Genomic DNA, 15087 nt, shown 5'->3' on the forward strand with positions numbered 1-15087 from the left:
ACAACCGTGAGCGTGACGGCTTTCCAAGACGAGGCTCAGTGATGTCATCCGTCATCCAGCCTCGCATTTAGGCCTCATTTTTAGCACCTCTCCCCGAATACTGCTCTGGGAGGAGAGAGGAGGAGGCCTGCAGATGGAGCTGCAGAGGGCCTGGTGGTGGAGGAGGACAAGACGCTGTCGGATATGTTATTGTAATTGTTTTTGTCGTAGCGGCTAACCAAGTTTCCCCTCTCCGGTTTTAATAAATTTTGTCAATCGATCTAAGGCTGAGGAATGCAGGCAGACGATACAGAATGGAGCTTGCTGCACGACTGGCTTTTATTTATTGTGTTATTGTGTGGAGAATTCTGGGAATTCTGGGAATTCTTTCTTATAAAGGCCTCAGTCTTTTGAAATTGGAAAGGATGAACAAAAAATGACCCAACATGCTATTGACCTGTGAAACTCCAAAAACGTACCACCTGTACATACTGTAATGCGTAACCCGTGTCTGAATGGTAAGTGCATTTCAGGAAGTTGAGGCGGAGCAGGAAACCAGATTTCTCTGGCGCCAGGTGAAATCGAATAAATAACACATGCTGCAAATAGAAACAGACAAAGCAAGTCACAAAAGTGCAAACTGAAAATGCATGCTGTACAGTGGGCCCATGTGCTTTGTGAAGCAATGATGAGCATCATGATCTGCCTTTCACCTTTCCTATGTCCCCCTCTTTCTCTCTCTCTCTCTCTTTTTGTGGTCTTCTCTCTCTTTCCCCTCGTGTGCTGGAGGTGATTGGGGGAGCTCTAGCTGGTTGGTGGTGACATAGCATGCCCTTACTGTTTTTTTTAACTATTGTAGGGTTTCTACCCGGATATAAGTGGTCTGAGAAGTTGGACAATTTTGTCGATTGATTCCTAAATGGAGGATACTGTACACACAGGTGCTGCCATGAAGTTCAGCACACCTGTTCAGATGTCAGAGGTCTGCGCCAGCCAGAGCAAGTTGCTAAAATTGTTAGTGCCCCCCATTATCCTTCCGGACTTATCTCCCGCTATGGCCAGAGCTGGCCCAGCTTCAATGACTCATTCTCATTGACATTTATTTACTGTTTATTATCCATGTAGTGTAATCAACCTTATTCAGGTAACTGGTGCCAGCCAGAGGCAGATGGGTTCCCCCCTCTGAGTCAGGTTCTGCTCAAGGTTTCTTTCATTACCAGTTTTTCCTGGCCACTGTCACGCTAGGCATGCTCTTGGGGGTTCAGGCCCAGATCTCTGCAAAGCTGCTTTGTGACAATGCTCTTTTTAAAAAGTGCTGTTCAAATAAAATTGAATTGAATTGAATTGAACTGAACTGAACTGACCTGAACTGAACTGAACTTAACTGAATTGAATTGAATTGAACCTGCAGGGGAATGTCATCCATGGGATCATTCCCACGAACTGAATTGAATTAAATTGAATTGAATTGAACCTGCAGTGGAGTGTCATTCATGGAATCATTTCCACAAACTGTTTTCTTCACTGCCTTGGTCCCAGCAATATGCCAAACTGTGTTTTCTGTGGCAGGAGACAGCGAATCATGTGGTTTTAAGCTCTGACCCCTTCTCTGACTTCCCCACTGAAAAATATCTCAGATCAATCTACTTCCCCTCTAACTGAACTTGGGAGAGCAGCAGTACATCATCAGACAGCAGAGCTCACTGCCTGACCGCAGTGACCAAGCTTGTTCATCTGAAATAGGCTGAGACGTCAACAAAGCCAAGGCATCGAATGGAATTTTTCGTCTCATGTCATATTTAGTGGACAACAAACTACTATATTAAGTCCTTTTTCTTGAGAAACGTGTCCCCAGTGTTTGATCTCTACAAAATAGTGCATAGACACTGCCCACCTATACAGTGCATAGAGTTTCCACCTTTCCTGTATGTAAGGAGGCATGCACAGGACATTTTCCAAAAAAACATTTTATAATTTCCTGACCATAAATTTTAGCTTTGTAGATTAGGATTTTCATTCACCTTTATATTTTGTAAAATACAAACTTTACCTGTCTTTTGAATGAAAGGTGACTTGCACTCACATCTCTTGTCCTATAGTCTCTCTTATTATATTGTCTACATTTCATTACATTATAGGCATTTAGCAGACGCTCTTATCCAGAGCGACTTACACAACTTTTACAAAGCATTTTTACATTGTATCCATTTATACAGCTGGATATATGCTGAAGCAATGCAGGTTAAGTACCTTGCTCAAGGGTACAACGGCAGTGTCCTTACCCGGGAATTGAACCTGCAACCTTTCGGTTACAAGTCTAGTTCCTTACCCACTGTGCTACACTCCGTCTACCTTTGTCATGCTATGAGTCCAACAGCCCTTTCCATTACTTTTCATCTAGATAGGTCTACATGTGGTCAAAATGCGTATGCTCTGGCAAAGCCAAGGCTTTTGTTTCTGTATGTATTTGTATGTCCATCTATTTCTTTCATCTGCTTCCTTCCACTAAAACAGCAGAGGAGAAGCCCTGGTGTACATGTGGGCTTTTGTTTCCACCAGTTTTCCCTGGCTCGATTAGTTATCTCTGTGCACCCCAGCGGGGGCACTCCTAGATTAGACCGTGGGAAGATGTTTCATAGAGGCACACCATTAGTCTTCAGCTGTCATCACGCTTATCTAGTACATGCAGCCAAAATGTCAGGTCATGTAAATGAAAGAGCCCATGAAACATTTAAGAGCAGAAGTTGGCATGAAATCCAAAAACAGATGGCTCGTATGGAACGGGATTTCCCACACCTGAACTAGAAAAGCTGCAATATTGTGCCATGGGTATAGGTTGCCAAGCTGTGCGCTAATTAACATGGAAAATAAACAGGAGTAATTTACTGTATTCTTTTGTTCTTAATGCGTGCTGCGTGGTTGCCCTCGTCTGGCCCACTGGCTTTATTATCCTCATGAGCTGGAGTTAGGTATGGCATTAGCGACTTCTGTGCAGTGCATGAGGCCCAAGTGCCACAACACTTCACAACAAGGGGCAGAACCACCATGGGCAAATTAACTGGAACTGCCAGGTTACTACCTTAATTTTTTATTATTTTTTTTTGAATGAGTGTGTGCTGAGTTCTTGATGTTATTTGTGGCTCCTCGTTTCTGGGATCTCATCTGAAGGACACATTCAGATCAGCGGCATACTCTGTAGGAGTGCATTTCCTCGTGCTGAGCTGCCACATGGAAAATCATGTTCAGACATTGCAAATATTTAATTACTGAAACAGAGTTTAATTAGTATAGTGTCTGGTGAGCTGGCAGGTCAGCCGTCAGGAAAACGTCCACAGAATTCTTCAGTGGAATGAGCATCTGAGCCAGTCCCTCCACTTTCTTATGTTTCCAGAGCTAACATAGTTGTTCCTTTAGTTTGGTGCTGAATGAGATTTTTTTTTTTTGCTTCGCATTCCATTTCGAGAGAATGCTCAAACCCAGAAATGTTACATGGATGTTCAGACTGGTGCTTTGAGTTTCGAACTGCTAAAATGTTGCTTGCCTCCGACCCCTGCTTCAAGCAAAGCGCAGTCCTCCAGGTGAAGAATGGCTGAGTCTGTTGAATGACAGCCAATTAAAATGAACGGGCCTCTCAATCCTGGTCTCCATTCCAATTATTTCAAGCTCCTGAGGGTTTTTAGCTGCCTCTCCAGGAGGAGGAGAGTACCGACTCAATCAATCAATGTTCCCTCACCTTTTTCAGATCCTTTTGTGTCCAATTTTTTCACACAATTTGGAAGGCCTAACTCCAATTTCAAGCCCAGCCCGTTGCTGCAACGCCATCTGACGGTTTAAATTAAATGGCAACTGCTGATCAGGTGGTTATAATCACCAGTGGTGTATACCCTGCCTTCTTTTATTGAGACTGCAGCAGGGGAAAGGGAAGAACAGAAATTGAATTAGTTTGTACTCTAAAATGTCAATTTATTCCTTAATTTTTTGATTCATGTCCCAGAAATCTTATCTGGTCTTCTATTGCTGGTTGTTTTAGGTCTGAACACACATTTATTCAATCGGATGTGGAACTTCACTCAAAGTTTGTTTAATAATTAACATATTGGCCCATTTACATATTTAATTTTGACAAAGTTCCGAACTCTACAGAAACAAAATGTATTTATTGCTCCCAGAACATCAACTTCAGAAGGGCAAAATGTTTTTAAAAACTTTCCCATCATTGAGACTTTATGCTTTAAATGATGTCTTCCTGTTGGGATACCAGTAATAGGCTTGAAGTCCATTATTATTAAATCATTTATTTTCAGGATGTAGAAGGGGAACTGTGTGTACTCAGAAATCTGCTGCATTGGAGATTTCAGATGATAAATTTTGGCTTGAAAAAGATAAAAATGCATTACGATCTCTGTACATTTTTGATTTTCTCGTCTTAAAATTAGGCCGATGATCTCCTGACTCTGATTAATGTCTTGTAAAATCCTGCGCGACTTCATCGTCATTATTAGGTTTTTTATGAATAGGTCATTGAGCAGATGCTCTCGTTTCAAAATGAACTCCAGTTGCAATTAGATTGGCTCCTCGTTCTTTCCCACAGTTATGTGACCAAAAATGTTTCAGATTTGACCCATATATTCTCGCGGTTTAACTGACTTGTCCTAATTGTTATCAGCCCAGGTCCTGTTGCTGTTTTTATATGTGTCCCATGGTTACGGTCGCCCTTGAACGCGAAGGATCGGGCGGCCTGCTTCGCCCCTCGAGGAGCAGACGCTGCGCACGCACGCGGCCGTTCGCGGTGAAGAGGCCGGATCGATCCGTGCGGGAATGTGGAGAGAAGACCCTTCTCTTTTCGCCCGTCGTCACGTTCTGTGTGACTCAAGAGTTCTTTCGTCCAGATCCCGTCCCTCAGAGAAATGAGACAATCTTGTGCTGAAAGTAGTCACTTCCTGAATGCCTTTTCATGTGGCCAAGGTGCAGAAGCTCCTTCCCAAAGAGTGATCCATTACGTTATGAAAAGTGCTTTTTAAAGGAATTCATTTTTGATTTGTCCGCTTTGTGCCTTACATCATATAAGGAAGAAGCACTGTGCGGGATTGTCCAATGTTCCAGAGTATGTTGACTAACCAGCAAATGCCTTTTGAATGCCTTTTGGTGCTTTGGTGTGTCTATACCAAAGGCATTGTGAGGATGTAACACATGAAACACATCTCAATCAGTGATGTTGGAGCTGGCCATTGAGTTCAATCTCATAGTGTCCATGAAAATGGAAGGGCACCACTAGGATTGTGAGAAATGATGAGATGTGGAAGTCTGACAGTGGAATCTTTCTTTTCACAGATCCCATTACGCTACATTCATTTTCAGATGACTAGAAAATGGCGCTTTAATGGAGGAATTAAATTAAACTCATTTAAAATGTATAAGAGCAGCATTACTTCAGAACAAGATCATTAATGCTCTTAGAACGAGTAGCAGCATAGGTAAGAAGTGCTAGAATCAGCTACACTGTTCGCGCAGTCCACCATCCTGGTGAAGTTCAAAACTAGTAGTGTTTAAGTGTAAAAGCAGCTGATGTGGCTTTGATGAAAAGGACATTCATGTAGAAGCGAGGGCGGTGAGGTCAGGACTTGGCCATCCTGTTCCCCACTGTCCTTTGGCAGGTCCTCTTGGTGTGCCTCGAAAAGGCTTGCATGTCCTGTGCAGCAGAAACACAATTAATCTAGTTCAAGACAGGGCTTACAGAGTACTCTTGTAGTCGCAGATAAATCCTGAACACCAGTATTAAGCCTGTTTTCCTGAACACAGCTGCTGTGCCTTTGTCCTTCTGTATTCACATCTGGCCAGTGAAGGGACGGAGGCTGCTTTTAGAAACGTACTCTCCTGCCGTTGGGACCACCGCCTGCCCAAGTTTTGCTTAGCTTTGCATATTGACATTTGGGGTCTGGGTTTGAGAGCGGTGTAAAGATCTCTGGGATTGGGCCTCCGTCCCAGTGGCTCACTGCAGTGAGTGGGGAGTCCTCAGTTTCCACTCCGCACTGCTGTTTTGCCAGCAGCTGCGTGCTACTGTGCTCTGATTGATCTTGTGAAATACCTGCATGACGCTCACCAACGGGTGATGGGCGGGTTGCCATATTCCCGTTTTATGCGTGTTTCTAAATCTCGGCTGATCTGATTAGTCACGGCGCAGACGGCCTTATAAGCCGTGCCTAAGCAGGCCCAGCTGCATGACGTATCCATTGTGTCCTCATGCAGATTATAGGCTGGTTCAGTACGAGCAGTGCGTTGTGGGTAGGGTGCGTGCCAGATGGGCGAGTTTTTGCCAGTTTGCTAATCCACTCAGGAAGGGCAGGGCGTTCACACTCATCATTTTTATTGGCCAGAACCTTTAAAAGCACATTAAAGCGCATGTAACCAAACACATGTGGTTCTGCGGTCTCTGGACCTTTCGCGGAACCATTTGGGCGCTTGTTTACCAACCAAATTATTGGCCCAGAAACAAGATGATTATCGTTTTCTTCTTCGTTTCTTTTTCCTTTGGAGATTTGGCCTGTTTTTTTTAACTGATTTATGCCTTTGGCCTGCCTTATGACACTCCAAACAAAGTTCTAATGGGTAAATGCCCATACAGAACAAGGGCTTGTAATATACTGAGTGACACTGTGGGGCATTGTAGTGCAGTGGGTTAAAAATGGGCCTTCGTCCAGAGCAGCTTCAGCAAAACATCTAGCTATATAATTGGATAATATGATTAAAACGAATGAGGTAGTTAAGTTGCTCAGTATCCGGGCACTTTCAAAGCAAATAAATAATGTAATGTCTAAAAGTAATTTCAAACCCCTCTCCAATAAATTATTGATTAGCAGATGCTTCTTTTCTTGTTTTGCATAAAACCCAACTGAAACCATTTCCGAAAGACATCATGGTCACCCTCCTATCAGATCTTTTTTTCCATTTCTTTTGATGTGTTTACTTTAATGTCTATTTTGAATTTTTGTTTAAATGTTTATGTATTTTTGGGCAAAGAGGGGAGTGTGCTGATTGCATGGAGCTGCTTTCTGGGGAGTGTATGGAGGGGGGAATTGAACAGAAGGGGAGAAGAAGAGCCGAGGGATTTGGCTGAAAAAGTGCAGAAAAGAGGTGGATAATTGGGTTTATTTTTAGCCGGATTCGCTGCCCCCTTCCGTAGCACATGCTCCTGGCGTCTTCATTCATCTCCTGTTTCTAGCACTGAGAGTGCAGGAGTTGGGAGTCTGTTCTGTGGGCTATACCTCTGAGACTCGTGGAAGGCAACAGTGGGTTGGGGGGAAGGTTAGAGTTAGGGTTAGGGTTAGACCAGTGGTAACCAACCCTGTTCCTGGAGATCTACTGTCCTATGGGTTTTTATTTCAACCCTAATTTGGTACACCTGACTCTACTAATTAGCAGCTCGATGGGATCTCTAGCTGTTGAATGAGGCGTGGCTTTGCTTGGGATGAAATGAAGACCTACAGGACGGTAGATCTCCAGGAACAGGGTTAGTTACCACAGAGTTAGATAATAGCGAGGAGATGGAGAGCCTTGGGATGATGACTGCTATGCGTAATGAACTGGGCAGCTGGAGCAGGGGCCGTGGAGTCTGCCTCTGGGAAACCCGAAGAGGCTCGGAAGGTGCAGCGTTCTGGGTGGGGCTGCGGAGGGGGCTGTAGGGTTAGGCCTCACGGCGCTGGCGGAACGGCAGCTGCGGCAGAATTGGGTACAGTGCAGGCCTTCTCTCTGGGAAACTGTCTCCTCCACGCTGGCTGTGAACTGTCAACTCAGCTTTCAATGATTAGCACTGCTGTAGGCTCTGCTAATAAAAGTCAAATTCTCCAGCGCTGGCAGTTTTATGGGACAACTTTATTGCTTTTTTTACTGTTTTTAAGACAGCCAAAAAATGACAGAGCGACCTCTCAGAAGTGTCAAAAAACATGCATGCAATTATGCAGGCATATTGACCCGATAAGCCGGCATCTTCACTGAGCAAATGTTTTCCCACCATTCTGTAATTGGTCTTAATGTCTCTTCCAGTGTGTAATGTCTGAAGGTCACTTCAGAAATGTTTTGGTGAAACAACATATGCTGAAATCTTTCTGGGTCAGTACCCTTTCACCACTCACTTTCGGTGAATTCCCCCACCGTTTTTGCAGCTGTTAGTAATCTAATTACACAGTTGGGCTGGAAGTGATGCTTAATTCACTTTAATTGACCAAAAGTATGTAAATAAACACAAATTATGATTGCACTAAAGGATGCTTTTCCCAGATGGGGGTAGAAGACACCCACAAGAGCTCTCAAAAAGAATACAAAGGTTAGAAAGCTTCTTAAACAGGCAGAACATACCGCACAGGACCAAAGCGTTGAGACTAAGAGGCCTTTGTCAGTTCGTGATCACTCCTGAAGTTCTCATCAGGCGCACAAGTGGCTCATTTGATTCAGTTACTGGGCCGTGATTATGCTGCTGCGGAAATAGCACGGGTCTCTCACAATGAGATCAAACAGGGCTGCAATTAGAAACAGCTCCCCTGTGACACTCTCTCTCTCTCTGTCTCTGCCTCTCTCTGTCTTCCTCCTCTCCTCAGACTCTCAGACACTTCGCGCCATCTCATTTCACTTTCGGTCTTTCTCACCCCTCCCAAAATTGCTGCCAAAATTGCTTCGTCCCTAGAGTGTCTCAGTGGAAAGCTGATTGACCACTCCTCTTTTCCTCCCCTCCTCTCTGCACCTTTCTCTGTGCTCCTCTCTTTGCTGTACTCCCCTCCTCTTCTCTCTTTACTCCCCTCCTACCTGCGCTCCTGTCCTTTCTTTATTCCCCTCCTCTTTGGTCCTCTCTTTACTCGTCTTCTCTCTGCACTCCTCTTTATTCTCCTCTCCTCATTGTAAATATCTGTGGTTCTCTGTGCTGCCGTCTCCGGTGCAGACACGGTTCGTTACCCTGGTGGAGTCCGGCTGAATGCAGATGTGCTGTGTTCCCATGGTGCAGGCGACCCAGCGAAGCCTTCAGGAACACAGTGCTGGGTCAACGTTGCCCTCCGCACAGCTGCCTCCTCCAGCGCTGCACCTCCACCACCGAGCTTTCCCCTCTCAAAAAAGAGGAAAGTGAAGGGATTGAATTATGTCAGCTTAGCTCTCTTCAGTCTAATGTCAGACTCCTCTGCAGCTGGTCGCCAGTTATACATTTGTTGTCGATTGGCTAAAGGGCCCACTCTTGTTTCCGAGGCTGCTAAATTTGCCTGCTGATTGGAAGAAACTTGCATTTAACCCACGTAAACCATAATGTGATTTGCAGGTGTTCCTCAGTTGAAGTTCATGAGTGTTTTAGTTGTGTGATGTGTCTGTGAAGTCTCAGTAAAAGTGACCAGTCACAATGGCCTGAGGTACACGTACCACACACTTTGAGGTGTTGTGAGAATCATGTTCTTGAATGGCCAGTTTGCCTGTTTTGAGGGCTTTGCCACCTCTGACACTGTAAGAGCTGTGACTGGAGCTGAGGTTCCTCTTTGACAGTATAAGAGCTGTGATTGGTGCTGAGGGTCTTCTTTAACTGCAATGATTGGTGCTGGGCTTCCTCTCTGATGGTGTGAGACATGTGGCTGATGCTGAGATTAGCGGTACTGAAAGTTACTGCCTCAGCACTTCCTTTGTGGCACACGTCGGCCGGCCCCTTTTGCGTCCGTCGTCCCTTTTCGATTAGCCTCGTGCCAGGAGCAGCATGGGCTGTTGATTTAGGACCCTGCCTTTGAACCAGAGGGTTTCTGGATTGACTCCCATCTTGCGGTGCTGACTGTGCCTTTGAACATGGCCTTTAATCTGAATGGCTTTGTAAACATGCAGCAGTATAATATTTTAAAATATGTTTTTTTTTTGCTCATAAAAAAGCTAAATGCTAATAGTTAAAAAGATAATACAAAATGTGTATCTCAAACAAGCTAGCGTCATAAATAACGGTTCGAAATGAATTCAGTGGTAAGAGGATCAGAGTAAACCTTTCACCCTTTGACCCCCTCCCGCCCTCTTACCCAGACACTCATAAAACTTGAGTTAAGCTTTCATATTGCAAGGCGCCTTCCAGCAGTGACAACCCGCCCCCCCTTTCAGCAGTGATAAATAACACATTGGGTTGTACCCCCTCTACCCCCCCCCCCCATCATGCTGCGGACTGTCTGTCCTTCCCGCTGTGGCACGCTGAGGATCCCCCCCCCCCCACACACACACACTTCCTTCATCACCCCCCATACCCCCCCCCCCCCCCCACCCCGGACTCCTTAACCCCGTGTGTAGTCCAGTTCAATTCCCAAACGGTTGTGCCGTTCATTACTCGCTGTGTCATATCTGAGTCTCCCTCAATAAAAGAAAGGACCGGTTGTTCACAGCTGCTCTGGTTCTGCGGGGGTTATAATTTCTGGAGTCACTCCCAGTCTTTCCTGTCAGTTTTTTTTAAAAGAACCTTCATTTAAAAGGACAGCTCGGCTATGTTCTCCTGCGCCCCCCCCCCCTTTTTTTTGGGTTGCGTATCCGATTCAGTTTTCGCGTGCTTCTCACGTTCGGCCGCTGCTTCGGAGCCGCTGTTCTCCCCGCGGGACCGCCAACCCTCGGGGGACGGCTCGTCAAAACCGGCGACCGCGTCGAGCGGAGCGGAGCCGCCCGGGCCTGGCGACGTGCAGATGGAGGAGCAGTTCATTTTCTCCTCTGGAGGCACATCTGTACTCTTTCTACCTTTGTACTCATCTGCAGGCCTGGCGTCTGGGGGGGGGGGGACAATCGGGGAAGTTGTCCCGGCCCAGCCCAGGAGAGAGAGAGAGATCCTCACTCATAAATGTTGGCCATTGATTGGGGGGCGAGGCCCGTTGAAATAATTTTGCCCCAGGCCCAGGCATCATGCACGCCGGCCCTGCTCATCTGTTTGTTTTTGATGAATTTGTCAAATAGAAAACACGCCCCCCCCCATTTCACATCAGCAACCGAGGGAAAAAATGCTGTGCGTAGGAGAAGCCATAATGTGTGTGTTTAATGAGACCCTTATAGGCCTGTGCGTTGCAGACTGCACGCTATCGGGTGTGTGCTCTTACCTTCTCCCTGGTGTTTGCTAAATGAATGTTGTTTAATTGTAATCATGGTGCCATTCTGTGGCTGCTCCCTGTCTGGGGGGGAGTGGAGGGGTTATTGATTAGTGCTCGCGAACGCGTGTGGAAAGGCGCCTGGCATGGGTGCGTGTGTGCGTGAATTTGGGCATCAATACAGCTGCTATCTTGTGCCACATTCACTAGTAGAAGGCAGGGGCGACATAGCTCAGGAGGTAAGACCGATTGTCTGGCAGTCGGAGGGTTGCCGGTTCAAACCCCGCCCTGGGCGTGTCAAAGTGTCCTTGAGCAAGACACCTAACCCCTAACTGCTCTGGCGAATGAGAGGCATCAATTGTAAAGTGCTTTGGATAAAAGCGCTATATAAATGCAGTCCATTTACCAAGTAGCAGTCAGTTCCACCTATGTTACCTCTCCCTCCTATTTTTTTCCTCTCCTCCTCACATGTACGATAGTAGTAATGACAATCACACAAAACAAATCTCTTACAAAACGTAAAAATGTACTTGTGCCTCTTCGCTGACTGCAGTTTTCTCTCTAAACTACTTTCTCTCTGGCCCACTGCAGCTTCGGTAAGGACAGCTTCTTCTTGTGTGTGAACAAATAAAACCAGGCGCTATGACCCGAACAGTGGCGAGCGAACGCCATGTTGCGCTCCTCAGCCTGACTGACTCTTGATACGCTGCCAGGGTCATGCATCTTCGGATTCCTCTTTAATAAGAATTCACTTTCAGCCCTTAGTGCCTTATGAATGTACCAGGAGTGGCCACAAGGTCACAGTAATTGCATCATTTTTATGGGAAATGGCTTTGCTGTCGAGCCTTGTCTATAATTCAGTAAAAGTAATTAAAAGCGAATAGCAGGCATTACCACACAGGGTGAGGTCTAACAAAAGTGGTCTATTTTTGGGGCGGTAATGACTTCTTGCGAAATACATTTTCTTAAAGGGACTTAAGAGCCAAGTCACACCAAGCCAAAGTTTCTCAATTATGTCTAGAAAGGGAGCTTAACACTGTGGTGAACAGTCTATCCATCCATCCATAATCTATACCCGCTTATCCTGAGCAGGATCGCGGGGGTGCTGGAGCCTATCCCAGCGTGCATTGGGCGAGAGGCAGGAATACACCCTGGACAAGCCACCAATCTATCACAGGGCGTGGTCAACAGTGCCCTTTTCAATTCCATTCCAACTACTCAAAGCCTGTTTACCAAAAGTTAGGGTCTTCCTCTTTTATCATGCAGTTAAGGTACATGTCAAAAGTGTAGTATATTCTCACATGCTCTTGACAGCTAGGTGTACTCTTTCAGCATCTTTCACAGAAAAATAAAAGCAATCTGACAGTTGAAATATTAACGAAGGCACAAAACAGGGCTACTCCCTGACAGACAAACCGTGAGAGTAGATCAATATCAGCAGAACACTGTAGGAGTTTTAGGTTTTATTTATGTGAGTACTGGGCAGTTTGCCCTGGCCTCCCCAAAGTTGGACCACTTCTCTCAGTCTCTTCACACTCTCTTACTCACTCATTTTCGTACTTTTTGTCCTCTCAGACTGTTGTGATTCTGTCTTTCTTCCGGCATGTTCTCCAGTGCCGTTGCGACTCATTGACCCTGGAGGAGGCCGCTGTTGCCAGGGGATCTCGCCGACGTCTGGCTGTGGTGTCAGTCATTGGGTGGCCACTGACCTCCCCTGTGCTATTGGGGGGTTATGCTGGGCTCTGCTTTTTTAAGCCAGGTGTGCGTAGAATTCGATGTTGTGTGGGATCTGACGGGTAAAGAATGGTACTATATGTTGCTTGGAATAATTTATACATATAGATGAAAACCTGCACTGAAAGTTATTTGAGAGGGGGCTACAGCTGCCAAGCAAGCCTCGGGTCTTTATTTTCCAGCACAGCGCAGCGTTCTTTGGCAAACAAGGGAGAAGAACGGATGGATTCGCTCTCCAGAACTGAGATACGGTCACAGACACAAACAAAAACACACCGTTAACTGCCCTTATTAGGCTGCTGTGTTCTGCGCGGCTCTGTTGTGCAATAGTGCTCCGGGAGGCAAAGTCTGGAGAAGCACCTCAGGTTAACTCTCAGAAGAAGGAGCTCCCCATAGAGGAACCCTATCAAATCAAGGGTTCTTTTCAGGAAAAATGGTTCTAGGAACGATTCTTACCTACCATCGAAGGTTGAAGAAAGAACTGAAAAGAGTTACCCAATAGCCCCTTTTCCAGTGGGTTGTAGGAACTGAAAGAGAGCAGGAGCTATCCACATGGTTCCTGGTGCGTGTTCGATTTTGCTTTCTCATCACATCTCGAGAACTGTGAAGATTAGGCAAAATAGGAGTTACGGTTACATTTAAGAGGTCATTTCTGAGCCTTTGGCTGGCCTGTCTATTGTCTACCCCAGTTATTGTGGTCTTAAATTTGTTTGTAATCCTGCTTTAGTTTTTTAATTTTTTTCACTGACGGCATTTAACTGAGTGATCTATGCTCAGTTCAGCTAAACGCATAGACATTTTTTGGTCCACCTTTTCGTTATGGGTCTCCGACTCAAACTCCCTCTGAATGTTGTCCTCCGACCAGATACTGATCAAAGCTTGCATCTTGTCACTGGCCCACAGTTTTACATGATTTTGTTTTTCCAATGAAGATTAAATTGGTCTGCTTGGCGATTCTCTCAAATGTTGCATTTGACTAATCAGTGATGTTCAGTACTCCACCACTAAGTACTACCGCAGGGACCAAAAATGGGTATAGACACCATGCCCCAGGAACCAAAATCAGTTCCTGGAGGTGGAAAACCAAAAAGTTCCTGAGTTTCCAGAGAAAGTTCCTGAGTTCAGGCAAAGGTTCCTCCAGTGCAAAAGAACCTTATGAAGACAAGCCAAATCACCCTTTCTGAACCCTTTTCTTTAAGAGAGCACATGTTAACACTGAAGGTAAAAGGGTACTGTTGCTTTGATTCCATGACGCGTCCCAGTCCAATGTCCCGACATCCGCCTCTGATAGCTCTTGGCTTCCACTTTGCTGATCGTTTTTGAAGCAGGGCTTAATTATGTACGGCCGAGTAGTGCTGTGCGTCAGTGACATCACAAACGGCCGACTGAATCCGCCCTCAGAGACAGCTTTTCCGCGAAACGCCGAAGCACGGCGCGGTAATGTTCGAATGTTAGAGGCTTAAAGGTTTGAACGAAAAACAGATGGACGCAAGAACCTGGCCACATTTCCAATAGCACGAGGTTCCTCTGGAGAGGATTTGCACAAGTGCTTCCCTCGGCTGATTTACAGGTGAGCGCCCCGAAAACCCCCCGAGGCTGACACGTGACCTCGGAGGGTCGTCGTCGGGACATTGTCGGGATACGCCCAGCAAGATCTCTTGAGGAGGTGGAGTCTGGCAGCCAGGATACAGGAGAGCAAAGCACTCTTGAGATTTTCGTCGCCGAGATTGGAAAAAGTGAAGTGGCAGGCTGACAAAGCAGCCGTGGGCGTTTCTGTTTTGTGTGTGTGCGCGTGTGTTGTTTTAATATCTTTTCCGAAACAGTGATTAAACAGCGAAGAACTGGCCAGCATTCTTTCCAGTGTTCTCCTGCTTTTTTTGTCTTTGTTACTAAAACTCAGCCGAAGCTGATTCTGCTGCTAGCAAGTTATAAATATATAAAATATAAATAAGAACCAGAAATATCTGCAGTGTGTGTGTGCGTGCACGGGAGAGAGAAAGAGTTAACAGTTAATAGAGCAAAGGTAACTAGCTCCAGCTCCCCCTCCAGTGGACACTTTGGCTAAGAGACAGCCAGAGTTAGAGTTAGGAGGCCCATCCATCATGCTGAAATCCAAGGTGTAAAAACTGGACCTGAAGACATGCTCTTTTCTTAGGCTTTTTTCACATACCCTGAACCAAAACAAACCATTAGATCACAGCCTAGCCGCCAGCTAAGGCATTTGACGAGCACGAAAGCTCCACTTGAACTTCGATTCCCCTTCAGGAAGGAAAGCGATGCATGATTCACTGAATTTAATGACACGTGA

General features: G+C 45.8%; 1 protein-coding gene across 4 annotated transcripts in view; it reads left to right on the top strand.

Annotated features, from left to right (window-relative positions):
* Positions 1 to 15087, top strand: part of plxdc1 (plexin domain containing 1) — a 45930-nt gene that overhangs the window by 3710 nt on the left and 27133 nt on the right. The gene's annotated exons all lie outside the window — the stretch shown is intronic.

Source organism: Anguilla rostrata, chromosome 2, assembly GCF_018555375.3.
Source record: "Anguilla rostrata isolate EN2019 chromosome 2, ASM1855537v3, whole genome shotgun sequence".
Taxonomy (NCBI): Eukaryota; Metazoa; Chordata; class Actinopteri; order Anguilliformes; family Anguillidae; genus Anguilla; species Anguilla rostrata.